This window comes from Ambystoma mexicanum, chromosome 11 (assembly GCF_040938575.1).
Source record: "Ambystoma mexicanum isolate Mex_15411 chromosome 11, UKY_AmexF1_1, whole genome shotgun sequence".
Classification (NCBI taxonomy): Eukaryota; Metazoa; Chordata; class Amphibia; order Caudata; family Ambystomatidae; genus Ambystoma; species Ambystoma mexicanum.
This window is the reverse complement of record NC_090934.1, coordinates 1,359,374,270-1,359,391,954: the sequence shown is the minus strand read 5'-3', so window position 1 is coordinate 1,359,391,954 and position 17,685 is coordinate 1,359,374,270. Positions and strand designations below refer to the sequence as shown.

The 17,685-nt window shown below is 42.4% G+C and overlaps 1 protein-coding gene across 6 annotated transcripts in view; it reads right to left on the bottom strand.

The window, feature by feature from the left end:
• APBA2 (amyloid beta precursor protein binding family A member 2) overlaps positions 1-17,685 on the bottom strand; it is a 1,066,227-nt gene that overhangs the window by 713,809 nt on the left and 334,733 nt on the right. For all 6 annotated transcript variants that reach the window (XM_069624922.1, XM_069624924.1, XM_069624925.1 and 3 more), the window contains exon 2: positions 3,680-3,780. The gene's annotated coding sequence lies outside the window, so the exon portion shown is untranslated. The remainder of the gene's footprint in view (positions 1-3,679; positions 3,781-17,685) is intronic.

The window sequence follows — 17,685 nt, the reverse complement described above, 5'->3', positions numbered from 1 at the left end:
GTAGAGGGGGAGAGATCCCTTAACCACTGCCTAATCATTTGTGCAAGGAGGGTGACACAGCGTGATGTCATTTGGCTTATACGTTACTCCTCTTCAACTGAGGAGTCACTCTACAAAATTCGAGGTGTGCAGCTATCTAGAGCTATACTTGCAGAAAATTGGGCCTAATATTGAGTGAAGCAGGGAGCTGGAGTAGCTGATTGGGAGGACAGTGGGAGGCCTTAACTGATCCCTTTGATGGTTCCTGCAATGAAGCCCTGGTGCCCTTCACGATCAAAAAGTCCTATTTTTCTGTAAGTATAGACCACCAGCCATAGATTAAACAAGTCCTATCTATTTAAGCACCACCCTAGAGTGTCCCCATAAGGGAACATCCTCTATTCTATCTGTTTGTGAAATTTAGTGATTTTTCTATTGAAAAGTATTTTATTTGTCTGTGCATTGTGGTAACCCTCCCATTGACAAGTACTGTGTTCATTTGTGCATTTAAGTCATTTTTCCTATGTAACAAAATCCTCCCTTGTTGACCTGTTGATTATAGTTCTCTTTCCTGTGAAAAGTCCTTTCTTTGTTTGCATAGTTAAGTTGTTTTCCTGTGGAAGAATCCCTTGCCTGTCCATGTATTTTTGCCACTTCCCAATTAAGAACTCCTAGTGTCTGTGTAGAATGTTAGTATAGTTGGCTTAGTAAATCAATGAATTCCCCCATTGAAAATCAGAGATCAAGATTGTTGCAATTTGAAACCAACCATCTTGTCCCCAGCGCTTCCATTTTTTTTGTTATAGTCATTAAAGTGTTGCTTAAAAAGAATTATTCCCATTATGAACTAAAACCGTAATTGTCCGTAAATTGTGTGTTTAAAACCAAATCCCCATTTGCATCTGCCATATTAAACCCAAACCGTTGTTCCCCCTGTGAGAATCCCTTTGCCCCTGTCATTTTCACTGAAAACCGTGGTTCCTACGTGCATTTCTCCTTGTAGAAAGCGTGTGTGTTATTTTCAGCCCCAGCCTAATTAAGTGTGGATTACAATTTCGTTTTTCCAAAACTTTCTTTTCCTCATTTAAAAGGTGATTTTCCTAGAGTATTCCCCTTCCTCCATCTTGCTCTGAGCTCAGATTTGGCATTGCCTTTCTTTCGTTTTTCATGGATGTGGGCTTGCCTGTCACTTCCAGCTCCAGCCAAATTCAGTGTGATTTACAATTTAATGTTTCTAAAACGTTATTTTCCTCCTTTAAAAATTGATTTTCCTAGAGTATTCCCCTTCCTCTATCATGATCTGAGCTCAGATTTGGTATTTCCTTTCCTTCGTTTTTCATTGTTTTGAGCTTGCCGGTCATATCCAGCTCCAGCAAAACTTAGTGAGATTTGTAATTTTGCTTTTCTAAATATTTCTTTTCCCCTTTAAAAAATCATTTTTCCTATTTTATCCTTCTTCCTCTATCATACACTGATCACGGATTGGAATTATATCCCCTTTTATTTTTTACTTTTATTTCTCCTGTGCAGCCTGTGTTAAAATTGGATTCCCTATGTTAGCTAGCTAGTCTGTTTTGAAGCCCTATTTGTTTTCTAGTGTAAGCAGCCCAAAGTACCCTTGTGAGCTGTCCATACGAGTAGTATCAGATAATTGAAAACCCATGTTTTCCATTGTCACTTGGGGGGCGCTTAACCTTTCTGCAATCATTTGAGGGAAAGGATTTGGCTTTGCTTTTCACAACAACAAACTGGTGTGGCATTGAAGTATCTTTTAACCTGATTATGTTCTAGAACCTGTGTATTATGTTGCCACAACATCAGTGGCTGCTGTCATATGTTTGTTCTGATTGAATATTAAAATAATGAATTAATAAATTATTCATTGACAACACATCGGCCTGGTTCCTGGTCTATTGAGAAAAGGGGTGCTGGTAGAGGTTGGGTGAGAGACGGGTTGGAGCCCTCCTCAAAAGAATTTGGTATAATAATAAGCATTTTATTGTGTGCCACTATTATTGCCAGGGTAGATGGTCCCTAACTTGCTTTGGCTGCCTAATATCTCGTGACAGCTATTAAATACAAATAATATCGATGTTGTTTATTTTTGTGCAGGTTGGAATGTTTTCCATGTAGTGCATGAGTGGATGTATTTTCTTCCATTTTTGTGAAAATAACAATCCTCCAGACATGAGTTTTGGAATACCCTGCCCTAGTGGTAAACTCTACACAGGATTGATTGCTACGCAAGTGTGCGGGTAGAGTGCAGAGTGGAAAAACCAGTAGGCACCCAGCTGCAAATATAATCAGAATAAACACCCAGCGTTTGTGTGTTTCAGCAGATGCCCCTTCCCTTCCTCTCCAACACCCCTCATGCCAGATCCCCCCCAACGCGAAACGCCCACCGTCCCAAAGCATTTGCATGTGGAATTCGCAATGGGCAAGGGGAAGCGTTAATACGTGCGCAGTGCCTTCAAAGGAGAGGGCCAAGACGAGGCGAATATGCAGCTTTTGTACCCATCCTGCTTGTATCGCATTTCCTAGGGTGGGCTGTTTAACAACCCACCCTCCGCGGTGACCACTTCCTTGGCCGCCAGGTTCTCTGCAGATGGGCACAGTCAAAAAGCACAAGAGAGACCTCATAGTCCCTTTGTGATGCAGCTCTGTGGGGGTGAGTTATGTTATCTTAGGTTTGCATAGCGCCTTCTGCCATAAGTAATGGGGTTGAAGCGCTGTAGGAAGCATGGCCCTTCACCAGATTCCACAATAGATTGCAGCCTGCAGTTCTCATGTGGAGACTCCTTGGTTGACAAGTGTATGGCATTCATTTCAATTCAAGGGCAAATTCATTTGTGTGCAACTGCTTCACTCTTGCAACCTGAGACGCGCCAGTAAGGGGGAAGCAAAAAGCAACGATTGTCTTGAGGACATTTTGCCTGCAACTTTTTGCCTATTGGGGAGCGCATGATGGGGACGAGCCTCATGCTTGAGAACTCTTAAAGTCGGTACTCTTGATTATCTGGTTGCACAAGTCATTGTAATATTGAGTGGAGGTATGTGGCAGCATGTCCTCAACGCCTATTTGCCACAGGCCCCGTCATCACTTTGTCAAGGTTCCATGTCATTCCATCGCCATCCATTTTTATTTCGCAGCATTTTTGCTGCAGATTTTTTGCTGCAATAACTCATCAAATGCCCCTTCCCACCTATTTAGAATCTAGTCCTGAAACCTTATCTTTCTACCCACCCGCCCCCCATATTTTTCGATGGGTTTTTGCAGTACAAATCTGTGGCAAAAAATATTGCGAATAAAAAAAACTGTGATGAATGGACGTCGTACCTTTTTCACAGCCGGGGCCTCTTCGTTTGCTGCTTTGTTATTTTGAAAGCAGCGGCGCACGTGATCTGTGGATACTGCGCACAACAGTCTGTATTCTACGTGAACAGCTGAGTGAGGTTGTGTATGATTTCACCTGCTGTGCGCCAGTGCCCTGCAAAATGGCTCCCAGGAGGGTCTATAATGGCTGCACACTTTCACCAATGGCAGTGCTGCAAGCAACATCACGCTTTTCCTAATGCATGGATAAACACGAGCTCCCATCATCAACTATCATCAACTATCATGGTTTGTTTGGAGACTAGTTCTGCTGCAAAACATGCAATAATGAAGCGAAATAACACATGATAATTCTGTGATTATTACCGTTTGTGTTCTGCGTTCCTTTTCAATGGTCAGCTCTATTTAAAATGCAGAATTCAAGGTATTATGGCTTCTTCGCACTGAAAATGAACATGGGTAGATCACTGTAAAAGTAGGAAAAAATATACAGTAGATTAGTGATTTCATGATAAAAGCTCAAGTGATATCAATGCGATAAATAATTTAATTTTTTACTCATGTGCAGAATTGTATGTTCATTAGGGTTTTGCAAGTTTCTAAACGGATCTTCTCTTTTTGATTAAAATACATTGCTCAGAAATCCAGACTTGATAAGCCGAGGGGAAGGGACGGTACTAGGATATTCCGACTATTTATATCCAACTTGGCTGTAAAAAGCGCACGCCTGTGCTTATGACAATATGTGGTGCTAGGAAGGGAACATAATTCCAGCACTCACGCTGACATAAGATGCAGTTCACAAACTTACATTCTGGAAAAGCCTACTGAACTTTTCTCAACCTTACAAATTGAATAATGAAGGATCAAATCAGTGGTCTGCAAGTCCAGGCCTAAAGAATCCCAACCCAACCATGTTTTCAGGCTAACCACTGAATGTGTAAACCATTCTCATTTAGATTCATTGTATTCAAATGTATCTTTGTAGCTATCCTCAAAACATAAAATGGGGTAATTGAAAACGAACTGTCCTTCGAAAGATGTCCGCAAACTCCAACAGAACGGCACTCCTACCCCTAATACATGAATACACACATGGATATATTTCTTGTGTAATAGGCATCAACCCTAAAAGGCATATACAAGAAAAAGAGCTATTCTATTGTCATGTTCAACAGCATATTTAATTGGTCAAATCTTGTTTAGTGAAAGCAAAATTCTTCATTTCAAATTTCTACTTCTTAAAAAACTGAGGACGCTCCTATCAGGACTGAAAGACATGTTGGCCTACAGCTACATGTCGATTGATTAACTACCGCAACGCACACACATGGATTTTGCCCATAAAGTGAAATGATCATTTATCCAGTATGGCAAGACAATGGGGGTCATTATGAGTTGGGTGGTAAGGGATACCGGGCACCGGTAAGGAGACCGGTAATCCCTTACCGCCCAATTCCGAGGTCTCTTAGCGGGAACCGTAAAGGACGTGTGGTCTGACCACACGTCCTTTACTGCTCCCGTTAAGGGACCAGGGCGCTAATAACGGGCCTGCTATTCGCGGGCCCGTTATTAGCACCTTCCCCATTCCAATTGAGCCTTATGGGGGCTCAAATGGGAATGTGGAATGGTTGGTTGAATGGGGACTTAACGGGCCTGCACAGGTCGGAATGTCCCGGTAAATTCCCATTCAACCAGACCGGTGCCGGACCCGGTTTTGGAGGCAGCCATGGCTCAAATAGCGCCATGGCTACCTCCAATCTCGGAATGAGGGCCAATGATTGTGACTTCTTGTTAGACTGTCTAGGTATGATTAGAGGCAACATTTAAAAGGAATGTACAAACTGAACTAGCATCCTGTAATCCCTAGGAGCGTCAAGTACAAATTTGATATTGAGAATTTTGCTTTGACTAAACAAGATTTTGCCAGTTAAATAGCCTGTAGACCACGACAATCGGCTAGTTCTTTTTCTTTTATATGATGTCTTAATTGGAATTAGAACATATTCCACAAGAATTGTAACCATTTGTATATCTTGAAAAACATGTGGGGGATTTGGCCCTCGAGGACCAGATTTTGAGACTCCTGGTTGAGAGTAACACCTGCACTTTAGAGTTTTGCAAAATGACAAAACTGCATCAACGAACACTAAGAAAAAACACAACTTATGTTTATGCAAGAGAATCAGTGAGCGCTTCAGGCCTCTGCATAGGCTGCCAGGCTCAGGGCTTCACCTATCAGAGTGCTGCATACCCCTCCTATAGGCTGTAGCATTCCTGCACCTCTCTGCAGGTGTGGCAGGAACAAGTGTGGTTACCCCTTCCAAGGGTTAATTAAATCAGTCATCCTCTCAAGAATGTACCTTCCTCCAGTGACACAATTAAATGGACATGTACAATTAGATCTTGCTCTCGGCCGCTGATTGGTATTTTGATACTGATTGGCTGTCCATCGCGGATGTCAACCGACGCATCCAAAGGGAGTGGAAATGGTTTTATCTATCACGCGCAACTTGCCTGTATCTCTTTTAAAGATGGTTGGCTGTCTGCTTCATCCTGGATTTTCTTCTTCTGAAGCTAGTTTGCAGAGATTTTTTTAATATTTTTTGTCAACAATATCTATTTTATGAGAGCGGTATTTTTCCAGTTGATATCTGGGATGATTCCTGGGCACTCCGGTCAAACGGAAGGACTAGACTAGGAGAATACTTCGGCAAGAAGTTAAGGTCAGATCAGGTTTAGGTACATAACAATCATGGGTACAACCGAGGGTTACAAAGCCTCTCAGGTCATGGATGCAGGGCAAGTATGGTGTAGGCAGGGAGGTAAGTAGGAGGTTTATGTAGCACAGAAATTCGCCTCACAAGGCATGAAGGTGCTTTGTGGATCCTAAAGTGGAACGTGGCCATTAACATCGTGGAGGTTGTTAAGAACATTCAGGTACCATCAACATTCTTTTGGGATCTATTGTGCTTCACACTAGTATGTTATGAAGCTAACGTGTTGGTATATGCGCTGTTTTCTTTTTGCACAGTCAAGCACATACCTATTCATATCTTAAGGTAAAACAGCTTACATACATTTCTTAAATATGCTTGGAACTCACAAACATGCTAAATGTTGTTTTTGTTATGTTTTCTCCTGATGTTTTGTTGTGTAATTTTGTTGTGTATGTCTTTTTTATACTGTCTGCATATATCTTTTATTTTTTTTATTTTTGTGTGTGTATTTGCTCATTGTATTAGTGTTTAGCCCTGAAGACGTATTAATATCTGAAATGCATTGGATTTAGGACACTTAGTTTGAATGTGCACTGCCTTCTATGAAGAAATAAAGCGACTGAATTATAAAAACAATGCTTATGGGAGACGTAATTCAACCATGAGGAACATTGCATTGTAATGATCTGAATGTAAATGTACATTTTGATTCAACCTGTGATCAGGGGATACAGAGAGCGCTCGATTGGTTCAGGGGCAACTTTTACCCTTTTTTGTGTATATCTGATATCGTTGTGCCAAGGGTATTGTTGACCAAGGTGCTCCATAAACATGATTTGTACACTGCAGTACTTTCATTAGTTTAGAAACTAGAAAATTAGAGAAACCGAATGGTGCCCACCCTCTACCAATTTGAGCACAGTCTGCAATTTTGGCACTTGACCAAATTGTTTCCCAGGTCTTGTCAGACAGAAATGCGCAATTAGTTGTGAATGCTTGATTTTCATAGAATAAAATAATGCCCTCTTTTGTGGATCTGTTATGGAAAGTACACAATTCACGTGATCAACAAACATAATATTTCAAATATAAATCCTTATATAAACAAGTTTTGCAAAAGGCAAATGATTGTAGCTTTATTTTCTACATCATAAATGGAAGTCTTAAGTACCAGAATATTAACTAACGTGAGTGCAAAAAAAAGCTCTTCTGGGTCTTACTATATAATTTTAAAGAATAAATTACACAATAAAAGAGGCTGTCTAATGAACAATATAACATGTATTTGTAGTGCACACTTTCACCCCTAAGGAGCCACTTTGTCCTGAAAATATATGTTACACCTGCTTATAGTCATTGTTTGACATACTCGCAGATTGTTATTCATGATGCGAATAGGAGAACATTTTAGATTGCAGGAAAAAGCAAACCATTTTTTGCATCAAATAAGCAGGCTTGAAAATGTGCTCAGCAGAGGCCTGTGACATTTGGTCAGTGCTCTTCTGTCTAGGACCCCATCCAGTCAAGTGGGCATCATGAAAAGAAACAGTAGACAATCGTCTAAACAAGGTCACCGGAATGTGAGAATGTAAAATGCTTCACGGACGATAGGAGAGCACTGAAAAGTGGGATAACATGATCTGTCTAGGATCACAATGTTATCAGAGGCAAAGCCAGGATATGAGCATCGACACTGGGGTTGCGCTGTCTAACATTTTGCTAACTAGTCACCTCTTCTGACCAAGCATTCTTTGAAGGTGACTTTTTTGGATGGCCTGAACACTAAAATCGCACAATAGTGGTGTTATGATAATGTTAACTAACGCAAAAGCAAAGGTCAAATACATAGGTTTACGACGCCCAGACAGATGAAATCTGAATCTGCCTATCAGGATGTGGATCGTGATCTAGCATAAAAACTTTTCAACTGTTTCTATCTTCTGAGCCATCTCGGCCCTCAAACCTATAATATGCATTTCAACTTCGGTTATTGCATGTGATCAATCTGTCCCCCAGGGAAAGGTGGAAGCGCTGCCCAAGTTGTGCTACGGTGAACACACAAACTGTACGTACGGCATGGGACACAGACTGAATTGCAGGATTAGATGATCAGCTCGGAGTTTGGTCCTCAATAACAGCCAGACTCGGAGCTTTCCTAAGTAGCGCTCTATGCAATATCATGCTGTCTTAGTTAGCTTTTACAAAATGTGTGCACTTTTTGGGATACAATGAGCTTGATTCACAGAACGTTTTCCTATCGGATTGCGCCATTATAAAACACTTCCATGAATCAGGTCCAATATTTTTTAGGGCATCCAGAACAATCGAGCGTTACATTTCCGTGTGTCGACGAACTTCAAGCGGATCGTTTCGAGCAGAATAAAAATCGATATTCGCTTTTCGAGATTACGCACTGCTCAAACACATAAAGTAGGACCACGTTCAACGGTTTCAAATGTTATCAGGTAAATTCACGAGCCCCCGGGGCCCAGAAATGGTACTAATAGGAATGCATGTGCTGCCATGAGGCGCGCGCGCGTGCGCGTGTGTGAGGAAGTGTCAAGCATGGCCGTGTTTGCATCAACAGGAATCAAACAACCGCCCTGCTCTGAGCAGGTGTAGCCCCATGAGCTCCTCTCCGTGATCAATAAACGAGTCACTTGAAATGCAGAGCTTGCTGTATTACAATGCATCCGAGAGCAGAACGGGATTGTGAAGGCGTGAAGTCTCGCGTGATGTGCACAGGTAATTCCCTCTGGGCACCGGAGAACGCCTTGCTGTTAAACAATCTGTCTCGCCGACAGGACTGCTCGGCAACACTTGCTGTGCAAAGGGAATGCTGCATGCATTCCAACGCTTCGCACACACACACACACACATTGGTTTTTTCACTGAAACTTTTTGCAGGACGTCGTTTTTTATGAGGGATTGAGTAACTGGGTCTTGGAACAGGGACTGGAAAGCCCATGCCTTTGTATGAAAACAAATCACTGTCAAAATAAAAACATGCAGAGTTGTGGTCCTTGAGGTCATGAAATAGGTATTGAGGGCTTTTTGCAGTGCTTTATTAATGTGGATATGATTTCATGTTTTATTTAGTCATTTTTCATAGTTTTAAACCCTGTTCATCCCTCTTCATGCCCCTTTTTTTCCTCTTTCTGCTTCCTAGACACAATTTCCTACTTGTTTGCTTTCAGGTCTGCTCTAAGAGAGCATTATCTCACAGTGAGAGCTGCTGAAGAGGCATACCACAGAAGGGACCTGGTGCTAGTCCCCTTCCCAGCGATGGTACAAAAGTGCACCCTGGTGAAATCTCTGTAAAACAAGAAGCCATTTTATAAGTACGAATTGGGCTCTTTAACATGAGACGTGTTGAAAATGTTGCTTTAAAGAGCTTGTTTTGTGCAGATGCTCCTTCGAACATTAATGCATTTCCTATCGATTGGTAAACTGATGTGTTTTGCACTTATTTTCTACATTGTTTTTCTTAATAGTTTTTTCCCTTATTTGGTGCCAATGTGGATATACTTGTTAAAGCAGTCCTTTTAAAAAAAAACACTGACCATGATGAATTGGGAATCTCACATATAAACCCTTGTCACTGCCAACACAACACAGCCTCTCTGTTTCTTCTTCTTTGAACAGTCCATTCTTTATTTTTTAAACAGCGGCCATGATAGGTTGGGAACCTCAAATTTGAAACTTTTTGGTGCCAAATACATCATGGCCGCCAAAGTTGTTTGTTGTAGTCAGGCCCTAACCAGACCTATCCTCCCTGCTGCCGGAAATCTCTCTCAGCGTCGCCCTACGGTAGCCACTTCTATGCATCAGCAGCGGGAAGGTAAGAGGTGTTTGTTCTTTTTTCCCCTCTCATTTCCTGTGTCTCTCCTTCTTGCCCCGTGTGCATCCTTTACCCCCTGCTGTCCCACTTTGGGCCTTCTTTCCGCGTGCCGCTTCCGTCATCATCATGCACCTGTGAGCGCGCGTCCGCGCGCAGACACACATACCCAAACACACACACACTGCTCCTTCACACTGGACTTGCACATACACTCTTGCACACCCTTTCATGCACAGTTTCCTTTGCTTACCATCTTGCAAGCACCTCCTCCCTAGCACTCAAAGTCTCTCAAAACGTTACGCATACCTCCAGCACCCCAGATCTACCAGAGCGCCAGGGGACCACTCCGGTTGTGATAGTGCACGGTACAAATGTCCATTAACATTAATATTAACATTAAGGTGAACAACTGTTTGCTCCTGAGATGTGTACACTCTGCTCGGCCTCCTTGCGTAGGTAATTGTTCACTACATGTACAACAGAGAATTTCTAAAGGGTCCCTTAGCGAAAAAACAGAGTAGAGAAATACTTCGAAGTATCTTGGAACCCTTATCAGATCTGCAGGCCAGGAGTCTGCAACCTTTGGTTCTACAGATGTGTTGGACTACTAATCCCATCAACCGTAGCCAGCATAGGCATTGGCGAGGGATCATGGGAGCCGTAGTCCAAAACATCTGGAGAGTATCAGGTTGCAGACCCTTGCGGTGTAAGCAAATGCTAATGGCCACAAACAGCTGCACCGCGCTTTCTTAGCTGCCTTGGGTTATCGCTTTCTCAACTCACCCTTAGCAGTACAGATTTCCTGACTCTGAAGTCACAAAAGGTCTTACAGGAAGTGGTTGAGAGGCATGAGAGGAGACCCTACCAGTTCCAAAGGTCAGGCTTGCATAAAAAACATGTGGTGTTTTGGTCCCTTTTTCTCAGATGAAGGACCACACCTGGTTGGAAACAGAGTGTTGCCATTCTTACGATGGAACCAGATAAAAGGTGTCAATGTGCCAACAGGAAGCCACTGGGAACATTGAGATTCAACAGAAATGTCAGTTTCCTGCTATTTGCGTCACCATCCTGGTGCAGCATAGATTCACGTGTAGTGCAAAGTCAGGTGCTTCATGGGCAATGCGGTGCTCAATATGGTGGTACGAGACGGGCAGCCCAGTCTTTCAGCCTCACGCCCTGCGACGTCCATATCTTTCAGTCCATCAAAACATCATAAACCACAAGCCAGACCCATCTGCTGTGCCCATGCTTGTTTGTTTTTCTTTAAGTTGACCTCTAATGAAAAGTCAGACACGAAAAGACATGCCTAAAAGACAAGGTTGACCTCCAATGAAAAGTCAGACACGAAAAGACATAACTAACGAGTTGAACAGATGAAAAGTCAGGTGAACTGGAATGAAGGAGAGGTTGCGTCAAACTGCAGAAATGAACAATTTGTAGAGTCAGCAAAATATTAGATAAATACTGACCAGATATTTATTATCATGGAGAACAATTTTAATTGTTTCATTTGGTGAACTAGAGGTTATAACATACGCCTTGCTACGTCATTTTTCCAAAGACATAATAAAGACAATGAATATAATTAACCACAACTCAAATTAAAACATTCAGCGACTCAGTTTGGAGTCCCCAAGAGCTTGAATTAACAACAGGTGCTTAATAGAGGTGTACATGTGTTATGCATTTTGTGATGAATTGAGGGAATTCGCCCCATCTCCCAAGGGGGAGCCCCTCACCCACTCACCCTGTGATGCTAGGGAGGTGCTCCTGCTCTGCAATACCCTCCCTAGGGGTAGAGGCAAGTGGAACTTCCCCGGAGAGACTCTCCCTTAAGGAACAAGGACTCTGTTTCCCCTGAGGAACTCCCTCAAGTGTTGCATATGTTTCCCTACATGGGATATCTTATAATACCAGACCAGGTGAAGTATTAAGACGGGGATGAAAAAACTACAATACCAGAAACTATGAAGTATCAAGACGGAATGAAGAAACGCCTACAGGACAGTACGCCAGAGTCGCAGCATAACCAAAGCATGAGATAATGGACAAAACAGGAGCCCAATAGAAGGTGGTGGTGGACCATGGATGGGAATCCACAATGTACCGACGGTCTAGGCAACATCACATATACCACTGGCAATAAAAGGTTGCAGAGTGTACGGTCACGGCACGGAGGACCGGGACACCAAGAGGATACTGGAAATCACAAGGAGAATGACAGCGGAGAAGAAGAGTCGTCAGTGGTCTGTGAACCTAAACAGAGTCTCCAAGGATGAAGGGTCCCAAAGACATTCTCCTACCGCAACAAAGGTAACGGGGAGAACGAGGCCAGAGAATCATTATATCACACATAATCCCAATATACTATCTGAAACAAACTTTAATTTGAAACAAAGTAAAATTGTGTTGCCTTTAGATAAAGAACTGTTAAGCAACTAAGTAATGAGAGAACAGAAGGGTGGATAAAAATACCCTTGGAAAAGGGGAAAGTAACTTGATATCTATACAAAACCAATATAAGTTTGAAGAGGAAACAAGATATGGAAAAGAGCCTAGAGAAAACAAGCAATTGAACCACATATTAGTAAACAAAGCTCCGTTAAAGGATATGCGGAGAACAACCACAGACAAAAAAGGAGAACTAATAAGAGACCCCCAAGAGGGATATACAAAGAGAAGAGAAAGCCCAATAATCCACTTAAGGAACTGAAGAGTTTGATCCAAGAACATAGAAGAGACTATTTTTGAATTACGTACTAAAAAGACTAGTACTAAAAGTAACCTCAGGAAAAGGGAATCATTCTCCAGACCTGGGTTTGTTTTCATAGTTGCAGGGTCAGAAAAGGGCATTTTTGGACAGTGGACTTGTTCCTTTTGAACATTACTGACAGACTAGCACCTTAGTTATTAACATAGGAAGGAACCACCCATATTGAGAAAATAGGCTTTAACCTTTTATTTAATAAAATAATAGACAACATGTCCTCAGTGAGTCAGTGTCCTTCTTCTGACTTGACACAGTTTCTTAATATCTTCTTTAATTCTCCTGGGAAGTTGAATTGTTTTGGCAGCCAGTGTGGATGCCATGAAACGGGATGAATGTTCCCACTGTTCATTCCCGCTCAGCCTGAATAAATGCATGGTTTTACATCCGCATAATATTTTTATGGTGGCATAAAACCAAAGAGGTTTTATATGGATTCCACCTGTTTTAGCACCTGCTAAAAAGAGGTGAATTCCATTGGAATCCACAGTGAATGCCCCCACAGGCATTAATTGGGAGTATAGCGCAAATGCGGTTTCACCTGTTTTAACACTTGATTTTGCACCTGCATTTTGGAAATGATGAAAATTGTGCAGAGTGGAACGATTTACACAAATGTTCAAGCATTGGCCATTCAATTTGTGTTATTAGCTCTTTCTTGAAGAATAGGCACTCAATGTGCAAAAGCAGTGTAATAATATATTTTGTGTGATTAAATTGCCAACAGAAATTATGCAGGACAATAATCATTTAAAAGATTCACATACCTTAAAATGCTTTTACAGATTAGGATCTCACATTGCTTTAATGAGAAAAGCAAAGTGACCTGTGACGTGTGACCCGTGGAAGCACACTGATTGGCTGGGCTCCCCCACTTCGTCCAGAACTCTGCCATTGCTGTCAGGTTATCGCCAAGGGCCGACCTTCATAAGGTGCTCGGATTCCAGGCCATCTTTCTTCTTTTATTTCCACCTGCAAACATCACTCCTGGGAGCATCTCTCCCCCACCGGCCCGCACTTCCCCACCTGGGGTACCTGCTAGTCTTGGTCCAGCAAGGCATTCCATGATGGCCACCCCACGCAGCACACAACAGCAGCTGATCCTGCTGGGCCGTGTGACCTGTGGAAGCACCCTAATTGGCTGGGCTTCACCACTTCCTCAAGACCTCTGCCTTTGCCGGCAGGTGATCACTGGACTCCTGAAGGGGCAACCTTCATAAGATGCGTGGCTTCTAGCCCATCTTTATATCTATTTTTATATCCTCCTACAATCATTGCTCCTGGGAGCATCCCTCCACTCGCCCGCACTTCCCCACATAGGGTGCCTGCTGGTCTCGGCCCAGCGAGGCATTCCATTGTAGAGGAGGTCCCAAATAAAGCCTGCACTCCAACTGCCCATTTCGAACTACCAGGAACGTTCACACCGAAATATGAATAAACCAGCAGAGAGCCACAGTGGGCCTCTGTCCGGTACCTATCAGAAGAACAGCACCTATTGAAGTACCAGTACCAAGGAAACCATCGAGAGTAAGGTATCCATTGAGGAAACACTATCAACAATTGAAACGAAATGAAGATCGTCTAAGTACAGTCCCTGAAGAGACCAAAAAGGTCTTAATGAAAGACGAATGGTGACGTCACGAGAACCCGGACTGACTCACATATACAAGGAATGAAGACCAGAGAATGACGTAAAGAGACGTAAATGCCATGAACAAGGATATCGTGAACCTAAAGTGGAAGGACGATGTCAAATATAGAAGTTTAAGCCACGAGCATGATGAAGATAGTCGACCAGTTAACGCATGTACATATGCTTGGAACCACAAGGAAGCTAAGAAAACGTGTGGCTTGTTATGCTTAGTAGAAAGATAGTGCGACATGCAACACTATACATAATCTACCTCAAAAGAAGCACATTATATAAGTGTATTTCCACTTTGCACAAGAAACAGAATCAACCCAAGGTTACTAAAGGTCACATGAGAAAAAGCTTTGTATTTAGCAAAATCAAGAAGAGACGGCTGAAACGAAACTCAGCAGAGGCAACTTGTGCCAGGAAAGCCAATGTCGTATCAGTGGAAGAGACGAACAGTAGCTACATTTAATTGAAACTAAGAACAGAATATCCTGCTTCTGAAAGGTTAAGATAAGAAGACAAAGACAGGCGGTGGGTGAAACGAAAATCAAATACACAAATTATGTGGAAAAGAGGAAAATTCACGGTGTCTGAATTACATGACCAGCCGAGCATGAAGAAGCGAGAGTTCACACCTACGCATGGCACCAGGCCAGGCGAAGATATCAGAACATTTCCAGATAGAAGATGCAGTCTCGAGGCCAACCACAGTGAAATAATTGACACATGGCTACTAAAGTGATGATTGATTGTAACAATAATTGGAGAAAGGCTGGGTAACTATGGGGCACGCCACACCGGGCCAACCATTCTGTGTGCTACCAAGCAAAGTGGAAAAGTATGCATGGGGTTGGTGCCAACCCACTCACAACGGACCAAATAATCTAGGGTCCTATAGTTAGTTGAACCAATGGGGCGTTGTACTTTTAATGATGTCTGCAGTACTCATTTTTGAAGGAAGGGCTTAGAAGACCAACTGACAGTGTTTACCCAATCCCCTCACTCTGTTACCATATACAGATATAACACATATATTAAAGTTACCTTTCCCGAACCAATAGAATTGCATGTCAACTTTTGAGTGTTACACGTCAATGATGACGAGTTTTCAGTATAAATGTTATGATTTTTATGAAGTTCATTGGGGTTTAAGCGAGAAGGAAGATCGCACCATTGCTGATATTCATGACTCCCCATTTTTTGTACTTGTTATTAAACGGATTCCCTTTGCCAAACCGTTGAGTTGTCCTTATTGATTGGTGTTGAAGTATATATCTGCACCTCCTTCCATCTCACGGGTGCTGCTATCTTGTCTTAAAGTACTTCTGAGCAAACCCCATACTCTTTGGGCCAGTTGGGGGTCTCGGAACACATTTGATAGCAGAGATCGGATGGTTATCGATTATTGATTAGACAAGGCACCCATTGACCATCGACATAAAGTAACTCTAAGTCCTCAGGAATATCACAAGTCCTTTGCCATTCAGCTGAGTAGACCATGAAGCTCCCCGTAGACAGTGGTAGAGTAAAAAATAAAATCTGCAGAATGAGGCCTGGAGGGACCTGTGCTTCCCCACATAACTCCTTTCCACTCCTATGGGCAACTGAGCGGGAGAAACGCTGGAGAAGTCGGTGATGAAGGCTGTGATCCTGAGCATCAAGCGAAGAAACATGCGAACAGAACAGTGAGTGAAAAAAACGAATGCTTTGGCAAAAAGTATATACCTTAGAACAAGTAAGGGGAAAGGTAACGGAGGGAGGCGGGAAAACAAAAAAATAGTCAGAAGTAGAGAAGAATATATATATATACATGGGGAAGGAAATAATGACTCAAGAATAATTAAGTAGACAGAGTGAGGATACCGGGGAAGACACCCAAGAAGAATAATTAAGTAGACAGAGAGAGGATACCGGAAAAGACACCCGAGAAGTGAGAGGATTTGCCCAATTCCTATGCTTTTGTTATAAGAGGCTAAAAGAAACCTGCATCCAGAGTCCAAAATAAAGGGGAACAAATAGGCCACCACAGCAATTAAAGACGCTTTTTGTGAAAGGGATGGGTTTAAACTCCATGTTGGGGTAAGACTATTAGAAGCAGAGGTATATGTGGCCAGCTGGAGTTCGTCTAGCCTGTTAACGTCTGTCTTATGTGTTGTTTGTTGTGACATCATAAGTCAAAAAATGTTCCTTGGCGGACCTGACATAAGATTTACACGATTAAATAACTGAGATATTGTAGTTTACGAATTGATGTTTATTGAGTGAAATAGAAGATATAAAAGTTTGTGGAAAAAACGAGATTGGAGCTTGCAGTGATTGGTGCTCGCTCATATTGTTGGAATAGTTTAAATCATGTAAAGCGTTAACAAGTGTTATATAAAGAGAAAGGGAACAGATTTAAGCATGGAAGACATAACTCCATTAGCACACCTGTGCAAACAGTTGCCGAAACATGCACCTAAGCTGAAAAAGTACAGTGCAGAATGGGTTAAAGGAACCGCCCACAAAATATTTATGCCTTGGCCACAGGGCGGGTCATTATCCAAAGCTGTTTTGCAACACATAACGACATACTTGCATGCCACATACATGGGCAAAAAGTTAGACAAACGCCTAGCTAGTCTAGATTTGTGGAAAGTGTATCAATAAGACAAGGTAGAGGAACTACCTTTAGACTGGATACTTCACGTATGCACAGACGGGGGTGAGACACCCTCAGCGCCACCCGCCCCGTTTGAAACAAAAATTGAAAATGATAAGGAGGAAGGGTTATACCCGCTCAGAGAACTTAAAGCAGCCACGGGGTAAAGCAACCCAGCGTTTGAGTCACCTACGCAAAGTAGTGATGAAAATCAAGATAAAGATAGAGATATTACCTCCAAAGTCCCAAGGGACAAGGAAAGACGCAATGACGAGAGAAGAGACCAGACACAGGCAAGTACATCTCTCGACATGGAGAGAGATGGCAAAAAATGGAAAGGAAGCGAGGATAGAACTGATGAGATAGCATTCGCAAAGAATGAATGGATGGGAGGGCAGATTTTATTGAAACCTGATGGCAAAGGCATTGATGACGCGAAACAAAAGGAGAAGTTAGATGATGTACAGAGAAAGGAGAAGGAAAAGGAAAAAGGATTGGGAGACGAAAGAATAAGGAAGAAAGATAGACAGAGACGAGAACAGTTATATCGTGAAGAGCAAGAAAAAAAACATGATCGTAAACAGAGAGCAGCCAATGATCAAGACAGACATGAGCAGCGAAGGTTAGAGGAAGAGCAAAGGATACGAGAGAAAAAGACGAAGGGATGAGGACATCCAAAGGGCAAATGAACATAGAGACGCAAAGAAAGAGGAAGAAGATATGGTCAGAGAAGAAGCGAGGAAGTTACAGAGGGTTTGATGATG